General features: G+C 41.0%; 1 long non-coding RNA gene across 1 annotated transcript in view; it reads right to left on the reverse strand.

Annotated features, from left to right (window-relative positions):
* LOC138142324 (uncharacterized) overlaps window positions 1–5,834 on the reverse strand; it is a 23,408-nt gene extending 17,574 nt beyond the window's left edge. The window contains exon 1 of the long non-coding RNA XR_011163410.1: window positions 5,649–5,834. This is a non-coding gene — a long non-coding RNA (uncharacterized lncRNA). The remainder of the gene's footprint in view (window positions 1–5,648) is intronic.
* Between the last annotated feature and the right edge of the window lie 6,904 nt (window positions 5,835–12,738).

The raw sequence follows: 12,738 nt of genomic DNA on the forward strand, positions 1-12,738 counted from the left end.
AGGAAGGAAGGAAGGAAGGAAGGAAGGAAGGAAGGAAGGAAGGAAGGAAGGAAGGAAGGAAGGAAGGAAGGAGGAAAGGAAGGAAGGAGACAAGTGAGAGAGGGAGGGAGCATACCTTCTAAAATGAACTTTCCTATTGTCACTTCGAGTCATTTGTTTTTCCTTATTTTTTTAAAGTTTTAATTCATTTTTGTTGTGTTCCCTTTCTCTTTTTCCTGCATAAAAGTTCCTCAGTCCTCCCTAACCTCTCTCCACCTTTTTTTTTTTTTCAGTTTTCCTAGGATGAAAAGCAGAACGAGATCTAACCACAATTTACATAATTCAGCCAGCATCAGGTCAATGCTTGCAAATTTCTAAAGCTCCTTTTCCTCCTTCAAATGAACTCTAATCAGCCCTGATCTGCATCAATGAATTCCCTTTCTTTTGAACTTGCTATTTCAAAGATCTATTTGCGAGAGTTAAGTCTCAATTTATTTCATCTCCTCCAAGCAGGTCACAACTGATTCCTCTAACAATATCACTCTTCTCACCCCACCCTACCAACACCTCCAGGGGAAAAGGCCTTACTTTACCAGGGGTTTGTTTGTTTTTCCAGGTTGCTGGAAAAAGAGATGAAGTCAACTGGTGAAACAGGTTTACTTTTTCCCAACTGAGATAACTTGTGTTAGGGCTTCATGGCTCTGAGTAGTCCTTTTGAGAGTTCTATATGGGTGTCACCTGTGAAACTGAAGAAATTCAACTCAACAGGGTTCTTAGAATCACAAGAGAGGCACAAAATGTTGGAGATGGAACTCAGATGGCATTTGATCTTATCTGTACCTGGATAGGAATAAGTAGTGCTCATCCAATTTTTACCTGAAGACCTGAAATAAGGCGGAACCCATTATCTACCCATAGGCTGCCCATTCCACTTTGGGATAGCTCAAATTGCTAGGAAGTGTCTTGCTATAATTTTCCACCCATTGCTACCATCTGAGACTGAGTAGAACGAGTTTAATCCTTCTTCTAGATCACAGATTTAAATATATATCTTCAAATGAATATTCAGCCCCTCTCCCCACTTTGCCCCTTCCTCCATGCTAAGTCACAGGATGTTTGCTAGAAAGGACCTATGTCAGCCCATCCATTTTAAAAATGAGGAAATTAAATCTTCCTGCAATTTCCCTGGTAGAACATGAGCTGCTTAAGAGAAGAGATTACCTTGCTTTTATATTGGAATCTCCAGAAACCATAATTGTGCTTGACATATAGTAGACACTTAATAAATGCTTATTGTGGGGTGCCCTAAGTGGTGCAGTGAATAGAGCACATGCCCTGGAATTAGAAGGACTGAGTTCAAATATGACCTCAGACACTTAAAACTTTCTAGCTGTGTGACCTTCGGCAAGTCACTTAACCCCAATTGCCCTGCCTTCCCCACTCCAAAAAAAGCAAAAAATAAACACTTATTGATCAATTGATTGATTCTTATAAAGGACATCATACTTAAGAGAGGAAGATAATTCATTAAAACGGTTTCAGTCCTCAGAATACTTCTCACCTATAAAATTAAAAATCCTTAATTTCCTGAAGGCAATATGGTATAGTAGATAGAAACATGACTTCAGAGATAGATAGATGGTTCAAAAGTATTATGGGCATTTCCTACCTGGCTACATTTCTCTAGATTTCTCCTTTTCTCTATTATACCTCAGGAACCAGATTACCTCTCCCCCTGGGATCCCCCCTCTGATTGGAGGATTGAGAGCTCCTTCCAGAACCTCCACTTAAGAAGGATACCCAGGGTAGCCAATTCTCATTTCCCACCTGCTGTATTCCTCTGGACTCCTCCATCATGCCCCTCCATGGGTACCTTCTATCTCTTTTCCCCTGCTCCCTGTCTTGTGTGCTATTTTTTTCCTATTTGTACTCCCAAGGCAAGGCACAATGCCTTGCATTTAGTAGATGCTTAATAAATGTTTCATGATTGGCTAACAGTGGCTATGTGGCCCTAGGCAAGTCACTTAACCTCTTCATGTTCCCAGGCAACTCTCTGAGGCTTGAGGCTTTAAATTGTACAACAGGTATTTATCTGCACTGGTAGAGGGAGTTTATTGACCAGAAAGGAGTTCTATATACCAATGAAATCACTTGTTCAGTCATTAAGTCATGTCCGACTCTTCACTACTCCATGGACTTGTACATAAAGTTTTCTTGGCAAAGATACCAGGGTGGTTTGCCATTTCTTTCTACAGTATGTTCCCATTTTACAGATGAGTAACTAAGGCAAATTGAGGTTAAGTGACTTGCCCAGGGTCGCACAGCTAGTAAGTAGCTGAGGCTGAATCAGACTCAGATCTTCCTGACTCTGGGCCCACTGTACCACCTAGCTGCCCCCTAATGAAATCACTCATCTCATTTAATACTAATGTACCTACAAAGCTCCCTACTAAGATTAAAAACCACTTAGGGTATTCACTTCAGACTGTCTTATGTAGCAAAAGATCCTGGCATGGCTGGGACACAGGACTGTTCCCTCTGACCTTTACCTAAACAGCCTTAGTCCAGATCATACTGAGGATTGGCAAGGACACAAAAGCTAGTCTAGAGGTGCAATGATGTTTAAAAATCTATGATTTAACCATGTCTCAGATAGTGAGCTTGCAAGCCTTGGCAAGCTTCCCTGCTCTGTTCTGCCAGCCTGGACACATTTTGTTTTGAAAGCGCTTCCTCCAGCTCCAGCTGAATTGGCAGGGTGGACCAACCAACCTCCTGTGGGATCAGTTTTTCCATTCTCTCAGTTCTGCTGCTCTAGCACAGTGCCCATCATCTGTCAGCCTTCTATTCCTAGCACACCCACTGGCAGAGAAGTCCCTGTGCTCGTGGCCTACTGGGAAATGTGGGGGCTGTCAGGAAAGAAGGGAGTGAGGAAGCAAAGTGCACAGTCCTCAGCCCCCTGAGGTAGGGGACCACGTGGTCCCCTGAGACCCTTCCACCACTGCTGATGCCTCCCTACTACCTTTATTCAGAAACAGGTTTGGCCTGAGCACAGAGAATGGGAATATCTCATTTGCTAAAACCAGATTCTCTTCATCCTGGAGCAGGGGTTCCCCAAGTACTATAAACATGTGATTTGTAGAAGGGATAGTTTTTCAACCCTTTGCAATACAAAAACCTAAGATTCCTAACACCTAATGCTTCCAGGGCCATTCCATAAGCTCTCTTTGTCAAAAAAAAAAAAAAAAGACAATTTGGAGAGTGGAGGGGGTCCACTCCTAAGCAGAGATACAACTAGAAATTTTTATATAAACAAGGTGAGATGGTTCTTGAAGAAACATCAGGTGAGGGACCCTCAAATCAAGTTTAAAAATAATTAAGTTGAGCCGGGGTAGTTGGAGGCATAGGGTTGTATGTATATTAGATCAGAACTAAGAACACAAGGTTCCATAGGGAAAGACCCAAGACACCAACCCAATGGGCAGAAACAGAGAGACAGAGAGGCTGTTTGTTACAAAGGCCACTGCCAAGGAAGGGGGCAGGCAAGGGACTAGGGCAGAGAGGAGCTCATCTCAAATTCCATACTAGAATAAGGAAGCATGCTATCTGATAACTTACTATTTTAATAAATTAGGTGCTATGTTTAGCTGTTTTTTTTATCTGACAAAGTAGTTGAGTGCTGTTAGCAAAACCCCACTCACTCTCCCTTAGTATGACTAATTCCAAGTAACTCTAATTTCTAATACCAAGTATTTACTGAGTAGCACTCAGCTATAGGGGACACATCCAAATGTGACCCTTCTCCTCAAGAAATTCACCATCTCATTGGGAAGATAAAGCATCTACATAGGAAATCAATAGTCGAATATCGTATTGTGTAGTACAGACTCTAAGAGCTATAAGAATTATGAGAAAAGAGAAATTAATATAGGCTAGAAGATCCAAAGAAAAATTCATGATGGAGAATTTAGATTAGTTTTTAAAGAATGGATGGAATTTGTATTGTCAGGAGGAAAAGGGTATACATTCATTTTTCAGATACAAAAAAGTAAAACTTGTTAAAATTAAAATAATTACTATCTACAATAACAAAATATTTTCTCAACAGAATTCATTCATCAGTAGAACATAGAAATGCACCTACAGAAAAGCTCCTCTTGTGCAGCACATCATATATATAGAGCAACTAGGTCAGTAATTCAGTTCTCCAGATTTCCCAGAAGCCTCCTCTTCAGACACCCATACATTTCAGGGCATTAATTTCATGCTTGTTTCATCCCATAAATTAAGTACAAAATAAATTTAAGAAATTTTAAAGTACCTAAAATAGTGTTAAATCATATATTGAATAATATATGTTAACATATTAACTTCATTAACAGTTACTACTTTTCTGATTTCTCTCTACCTTGTGCTGGGTCCGGAAATCCAAAGCAGAAGAGAATAATAAGTTGTATAGTTCTTGGAGCACAGCAGAAATGACAACTAAGAAGGTATGAATGGGAGTCTTCTTGACCCTTCCTGATTACATCAGTTCTAAAGAGCTAAATATCTTCTATTAAGTCTGAGCTCAATTACTTTGAGAAGTAGGCGCTTAGCACTAATTGATGTCAGAGTGAAGAAGTAAACCTCAATATATAAATATTAATTAAATTAATTATTGCCTCTTTAATCAGGCCTCTCCCTCTGCAGCTCAGTCAAGATGACTATATATATATATATATATATATATATATATACACATATATATGGAGAGATATAGAAAGAGAGAGAGAGAGAGAGAGAGAGAGAGAGAGAGAGAGAGAGAGAGAGAGAGAGAGAGAGAGAGAGAGAGAGAGAGAGAGAGAGAGAGAGAGAAAGCATGTATATGTATATGTTACAAGGACAAAATAGGAATTTAGCTATATGGAATCACCACCTTGTAGTAGAAAAGAGACTGGTTTTGAAGATCTCAACTTGACCACTAATTAGCTGTTTCCCTCTTCAGGTCTCAGTTTCCTCACCTGCAAAGTGGGGCATTAGAGCTAGATTGTCTTCTGAATACAAGATTCAAAGCCCAGTGTCCCAACCTTAGCCAACTAGTAAAAAGACCCAATGGCTGAAAACTTTTTGAAAAATTATCTGGTTCTTTGTAGTAATTCTCATCTAAATTTAAAGTATCAGATTTAGACTTCCCAATACAGAAGCTTTGGCCCTTCAGGCCTGGGGAAGCACAGATAAGTAGATAAGAGTACTTCAGGTACTTTCCTTTTGCATTTAGGGCCCCCACCATGGATATGCCAGTTTAAAGTTGGCTGCAGGTTTTTGATTCATTCAAAATCACAGCTCACAATCCCTACCAATGTATTTACTTCTGCTAGTCAGAAAATAGACACGATTAGTTCAAAACAAAATCATTTAATAAAGCAACATAGGGAGAAAAATTAACTATAGAATATTACCCCCCAAAAAAAATCTAGAACACAATTTCCCACTACATAAAACATCAGTGGAAAGAGTGGGCACACCTAAGGAAAGTGAGGGTGAAGGAGTGCGGACACAGAGAAAACACGTGTCTAAGTCATGGAGCACATTATATGGAGGGGCACACATATAGAACATATATGACCAGGGCACACACATGGAAGAGTGCATGTGTGGCCAGAGTAGAAATATAAAGGCACAAATCATACCTCTGATGGTACAAGGCCACCAATCCCTCTTGTTTTTGTGACTCCAGGACTCTGACTAGTCCTGCTTTTAGTCTCTGCCAGATGTAGAGCCTCTGCTTCCCACTGGTCTCTCATGGGTACTGCTTGTCAAGGTTCCCTTGGTCTTGTCATTGTTTCTTGTTGAAGCTAGGTGTCCATCACCACTCATCTTGACTTTGGATTCCAATGACTCTGGAGGAAAGAGTAAGGCTGATGACTTTACACAGCTCTGCCTCACTCTCATGATGTCATTGGTCCTCTTCAAGAATGAAGGACAAACAATTCAAACTCACACTGTTTCAACTAGGTGTCACAAGGTTGTGAAAAGTCTTTGCGCTTCCACTAGAATTTTCAGCTGAGGTGCCCCATCTTCTCCATAAGAAGAATCAGAGACCTCTGTCATCATTCTTTTAGCTTAGAGGTCATTAGCATAAACTTTAGAACTTTTAGAGAAACAGAGCTCTCACATGCTCAGTATGAAACCTTTGGCTAATTTCCTCCCCAGAGGAGAATCTTCCTGTCCTCAGAGCTTTGGCTATGACAGTCTTTTCCTCTGTAAAAAAGAGAGCTTTATCTCCAGTATTCCAACTCTTTTGGAACACAGAGCAACCAGTTAGCTAAGTAGTGCCTGCAGTGTTGTTTATATCTAATCTAAACTTCCTACTCACTTCTGTGTCGATCCTCCATCCATTTTGGGTGAACGAAGACCTGTGGCAAATTTTGAAGTTGAGATAGCTTTTCTAGGTGCCTTATATGCCAGAGGGAAGTGTCCCAGGTACTATATACATTTTTTGTGCTCCCCCACATGTGGTGAATTTTGAGCCAAGGGACTGAGCTTTTGCATTTGGGAAGTGTAAATCTGATCCTTTAAATTTCAGTCAAAAAATCTATTTGGAAAAGACTTCAAAACTCCTACTTTATATCCAGCTACCAGAACTCATCCCTTCAGAAATGAATATCTTAGGGACTTCCCTCTCAACAAACTGCCAACAGGTTTCTGGATCTGAAGCCTCCCGCTTTTCTCTGCACCAAAATAATTTTTTTTTTAGTTTTCCCTGCAAATGAATAGGAGAAAGGTAAAGTAATAAACACACATAGAAGAGTATGTCTTCCCTGTGGTAAGTCACTTTAAGAATGTGTCTTCCCTATGGTAAGTCACTTTAAGTCATCACCATTCATCTTTGTTTGAATTTCTTCCTTTATGTTGTATATTTGTCTAGAAACAAGCTTTGAAGCACCCTTTTTCCTAATTTCCTATCTCCCTCAAGAGTATCACCATCCTTCCATTTACCCACATTCACAACTTTGGAGTAATCCCCAACTCTTCATGGTTCTCACCTACCACATCCAATTCTTCTTGATCCTACTATCCCAGCCTCCTCCTCCATTTTTTTCTTCCCTCACACTACCATACTAGCTCTGGCCTTCCCCACATCCTGCTTACGCTACTGTCCTAACCACCAAAAAGTTCTCCCTGCCTCAAGTGTTTACTCTCTCCCGGTCATGCTCTATACTGTTACCAAATTGATATTCCTAAGGAACAGATCTGACCATGTCATTTCCTTGCTCAAAAAAGCTCCAGTGGATCCCAATTGTGTCTAAAATAGGGTAAAAATGGGAATGCTTTCTTTGGTATTTAAAAGCCTTTACCATCTAATTTCATCTATATTTCTAGGCTATTTTCAGAATACATCCCTTCTCACAATCTATATTCTAGCTATGGAGATGACATTCCATCTCTCCCTTCATACTTTCACTAAACCCAAGGCTAAAATGCCTTCTTAATACTTCAGTGACCACAAAGAAAATGCAGGGAACATCCAAGTTGTTCTACCTGGACAAGTCACTAGAAGGAAGGGGTTCTAATGTGGATCCATGAAGACACCTTCAAGTATTTAGGATCATAGAACTTTGGGAGGAACATTGTAGGATGAGTAGTCCAACACTTTTTTTCTGAATAAAGGATATTAAGGTCTAGATGAATAGCTCACTCAGACTGGCCCAGGCAGTGTCAGACTCTCATTCATACCTAATCATATGCCACATGGTATATGTTTTTAATCAATAATTATATCAAGTAAGGAAAATTCATAGGATTGTAAACATATCTATAAGGGATATCAGAGATCATCAGTCCAATCTTCTTATTTTATAGATAAGGAAAGTGAGGACCAGAGAGGTTAAGTGACTTGCATCATGGTTACACAGGTATTATCAGTGGCAGAATTCAAACCCAAGTTCTCAGACTTCAACTCCACTATTCCTCTGGCTACACCATGCCAAGTTGTTAAATCACTAGGGAAAAGTAGAAATCAAGAAATGTATCTCTCTTATCTGTGTACAGTTCTGGTTAGATAATGTGGCCCTATTAGATTATTTCTGTTTCTACCTTTTGGTCTAATTTGAAGACAAACCATGGAATGAAAATTATTAATCACATAGATTATGGCAATGTCATAAGGCTACCTCTATCAAAAGAGGTGTTTGTGTTCATAAGGTATTAAAGAATTGCATCTAGCCCCGTATTAATGATCTCTTCAAATTGCACTGATTGTATGAGTCCACAGAAAAGGGTTGAAATGAGCCAAGGGTGATGTAACACATTCAGCCTGACTACCACCTAGGAAAAGTGCTGCAAAGTTTATTCCCACTGGCCAAAGGAAATCAGGAGAAATCAGGAGCTCACTCCAGTCCTATGGCTAGTTTTAGCTGTCTGGAACTAAAGGCTATTCAAGAGTAGGTAATAAACAAGAGGGCAGAAAGTATTTCTTGTCAAGATAATTCAGGCTGGTTATATGGGTGTGTGTGTGTGTGTGTGTGTTGCGCACGTGTGTGGGTGTGTGTTTGTATTTATGTGTGTGCACATGTGTGTGGGTGTGTGTAGGGGGGTGTACCTCATGGCTAATCAGTCAACAGGTGTTAAGGAATGTAAGCAAAGTCAAAAACTTGTGTAGGTATATGTATTCATCCCACCTGATATCCAGGTTGAACAATACACTCTCAAATAGAGGAAATCCATACACCTTTGGAGCAGGAAGAGTGAGTGTCTATTAGTTAGAAAGCGATTTTTCTATAAGATGTAGCAGTAAACACCCTAGCATACCCAGGACGGCTGCTAGCACAGGTTCTTAGATCTGCTTTTCTAAAGGAAAGCAATTCAAAATGGGTTAACAATCTTGCTTTAATCAATCAAGCATATATCATTTACCTAGTTTGGGGAAAAAGTTGGCACCCTGAACTTCAGAAAATACAAACAGAAGTTACTGCAGAAAATAACACAGCTCAGGAGACAGGGCTTCCAGCTGTCTGACCATTACATCCATACGTAGTTAGTTACCAGAGAGGGAAGCAGCAACATCTAGGTTTTCAAAGCCAAGGGACTCAATGGCTGCCCAGAGTCTCATCTAGCCAAATCACACAACTCTTCCCAAAGTGATCCCCAAAGCAAAACCTCACATCAGGGTATATATATAGCCTTCTCCTGGCTCAGAGAATGTCACAACCCTCTCGATCCACTGCCCAATCACAAAGTAACAAGGTGTGGGCATTCTTAAAAAACAAGCCTCCAGCCACAGGCTCCATGTGACTACATTCAGCCTATTAGGGGGCAGAGTATATTTTCAAATCAGGGAAGGTTCTCAGAGTCACTTAAGCCTATCAAGAGGACAAGGGGCAGGGAAGATCTTAGATTCCCATTACAGATGTCAGTAAAATGGGCAGTGTGCCATACTGCCATACCCCTTGTAGATGGAGTGATCACTATCATTTTCCTGCTTTTATAATCCAATCCTATTTCATCAAGCTGAACCCTTTTAACCCCTACCAGCAGACACTGGCTAGAGCTGCCACCAGGCAAATTTGACCTGAGCCCTCCTTACTAGGTTGATTCCCTCTTACAGTCACTGAATCACAAGGGCTCAGACTACATGAGGAACTTTTCAGTCTGAATTTTTCTTTTTTCACACAAGATTTCATCTCTAATCTCTGAGCATTTCCACTGACTGTCTCTGATGCTTGAAATGCATTCCTACTCCCTCAGTTCCTCTTAGAAACTCTTGTTTCTTTCAAAACTCTGTTCAAATGCAGTGTTCTCTGATCTTCCCCCAACTAGCAGTAACTCCCCTACAAAAACTAATCTCACAATTGTTTTTTATATACTTATTTATGTGTATGCTCTCTCCCCAGATAGACCAAAAGCTCCTTAAAGGATTCATTTTTGGTTTTGTGTCACCAGCACCACGCCTAGCAGGCACAAAGGAAGTGTTTAATAAAGATTTGATGATAGATTTCCTGACTGGATCTGTTCACTCCCTGTCTGTCTCTGCATTTTCAGCACTAGACCAAATGCCCCCAGAAGCTAACACTCCCACAGTGCCCTATGGCTGTCCAGAATCACACACCAACAGCAGCAGGGGGACAGGCACGCCTGGTCACCATTATATCTGGTTTAGTCTCTGTCTTGCACCTTCAAAAACTGCCATGTGGATTTGTTACAGTTGGCATCAGCTCTATCAGTGTCAGAGGGAGCCTAGGATGCCAAGAGTGGATGAAGCTATCTTAAGAGTATCAGTGTACTAGTACTGAGTTGAGAATGCCCAGTACACAAGCAGGTATCAAAATAGAGAGAATGTTGAACTTTGAGTCAGGAAGACCTGAGTACAAATCCCTCACTAGTTGTGTGAGCCTGGATAATTCACTTAACCTCTCCCATTCTCAGTTTCTTCATCGGTAAAATGGGGATAATAATAAACACCTCTTCCCCATGAGGTTGTTGTCAAGAACAAATGATGATATACGTGTAGTTGTTCAGTCATTTCAGCCATACCTGTCTTTTCATGACCCTATTTGGAGTTTTTCGCAAGTGGTTTGCCATTTCTTTCTCCAACTCAGACCTAAGTTCAAATCTGACCTCAGAAATGGTGTGACCCTGGGCAAGTCATAATCTGGAGAAGGAAATGGCAAACCACTCCAGGATCCTTGCCAAGAAAAATCCAAAATGGGTCATGCAGAGTCAATCAAAACCGAAAACAACTAAACAACTACAAATGATCGAACTATGAGCAAGATATGTACAAGGTCATTATTATACTACCTCTATCACATAGTTGGTTGTTTTGGACAACTTAAAGTACTATATTAACATAAGACAGTTTGAAGTCAAAGCCCTGGTCTTTGGACACATGTCTCTGGCCTGACTTTAGTTAAGTGTTCGGGTGTACCTGGGGCCATAGCCACCAATTCCAGACAATCAGTCCATTTATCTTAAACAGGTAACAAAGGGGAGGAAGCCTCATTTACAAGGAGCTACCTATGTTTGTACATCCAGCAGAGCTAAAAGGTTTATGTGACTGACACTTCTCACTGGCACAAGTGCAAGTGACATTGATTAAGGGAAACCATTCATAAAATTCATATCATTGCATTTTAAAAGCAACTCAGTTTGGGGCTTAGAGCTGGAGGAAGTTCTAGGACAAAGTACAAGCCTTCAAGCCTGCTATTGTTTATGTCCCTGTGATGGATGCTGGGAGAACTCTCCCAATCCACATACCCCCTTAGGCAAGAAACAATATAAAGGAACATTATGGGCACCAGCTCCTCCCCACAGGTGCCCTGAGAAGGAAATAGCACCACAATAGCTTTTCTGAGCAGGATAGGCTTCTTGAAGGAACTAATTTGATTTAATAACCTTCTTTTCTCCCTAATTGTCTTTGTCACTGACTTCCGGACTCCCTCCCCTCTGAGTGTGTTTTCCTTGGGGGCTGGATCTTAAAGCATCTTAGCTCTTGTCATACTGGGCAATTCATGGTTCACCAGCCTAGGTCTCTGGTCCAACTGACTTTTGGATGGTCTGATTTGGTCCCACCTGGATGCTATTCTCTTTCCCTCGGGGCAGTACTACCGAGCACAGTGTCTTTGCCTGGTGACCTGTCCCACTCCCTCTGTTCTTCGGTTCTCTAGCACAGCACTTTGCAGAGCTGGTGCTTCCAGGTTGCAGCCCCAAGCAGCCTTTAACTCCTGAAGCACTGTGACCAAGCTGGCTATTGAGGCCTAACTCATTATCTTTCTCCTGCAAACCTTCCTCTCTTCCTAATATGCCCAATACTATTCAGAGAATCATCATCTTCTGAGGATGATCATCCTATGCTTGGGGTGGATAGGAGCATGATACAAATGGTTGCTAGGTAGCACCATAGTGCACAGAGCACTGTCAGGAAGACCTGAGTTCAAATTCAGCCTCAGACACTTACTAGCTATGTAACCCTGGGCAAGTCACTTAATATCTGTTTGCCTCAGTTTCCTCAAATGTAAAATGAGGATAATAATAGCACCTACCTCCCAGGGTTGTTATAAGGATCAAATGAGATAAAACCATAAAAGGCTTAGCACAGTGCCTGGCACATAGTAAGTGCTTTATAAATGCTAGCTATTATTATTGATATCTATAGCTTTCAAAACACTGATCTGCTTCTCAGCTCCTTATTCTGGACACTCTGCTTTCTTGGTTTTTGTGACACAGCTCTCTCCTGGTTATCTCCCTGCCTATCAGAACCCTCCTTCTTAGACAAATATTCAGGGGTGGCTAGGTGGTACAGTGCATAGAGTACTGGCCCTGGAGTCAGGAGGATCTGAATTCAAATGTGGCCTCAGACACTTAACACTTACTAGTCTTGTGACCTTGGGCAAGTCACTTAACCCTGATTGCCCTGCCTTCCCCCCTCCAGAAAGCAAAAAAAGAAAAAAGATGACAAATATTCTTTTTTTTCTGAATCACTATCCATACTTCCCAAGGCTCCATCCTCAGCCCCCAACTTTTGTCTTTCTCTACCATTTCTTAGTGATCTCATCAATTCCTACAAGTTCAAATATCACCTCTCTATATATATTTCTTCCAGTTCTCTTCATCTGGCCTTATTATCTCTTCTGAACTATAAAGCTACCTCACCAACTACCTCCTGAACATCCTGTCAGTTCTCCTTCCATAACACCTCTCAGATGTGTGACTTTCTCTCTCTTCACACAGACAACATCAGGTGAGGGCTTCTTCACTTGCCCTATTGAAATTGCTTCTCAC

This window comes from Petaurus breviceps, unplaced genomic scaffold, assembly GCF_028583685.1.
Source record: "Petaurus breviceps papuanus isolate PSGF00001 unplaced genomic scaffold, PetGlider_PUasm1.0 90564, whole genome shotgun sequence".
Classification (NCBI taxonomy): Eukaryota; Metazoa; Chordata; class Mammalia; order Diprotodontia; family Petauridae; genus Petaurus; species Petaurus breviceps.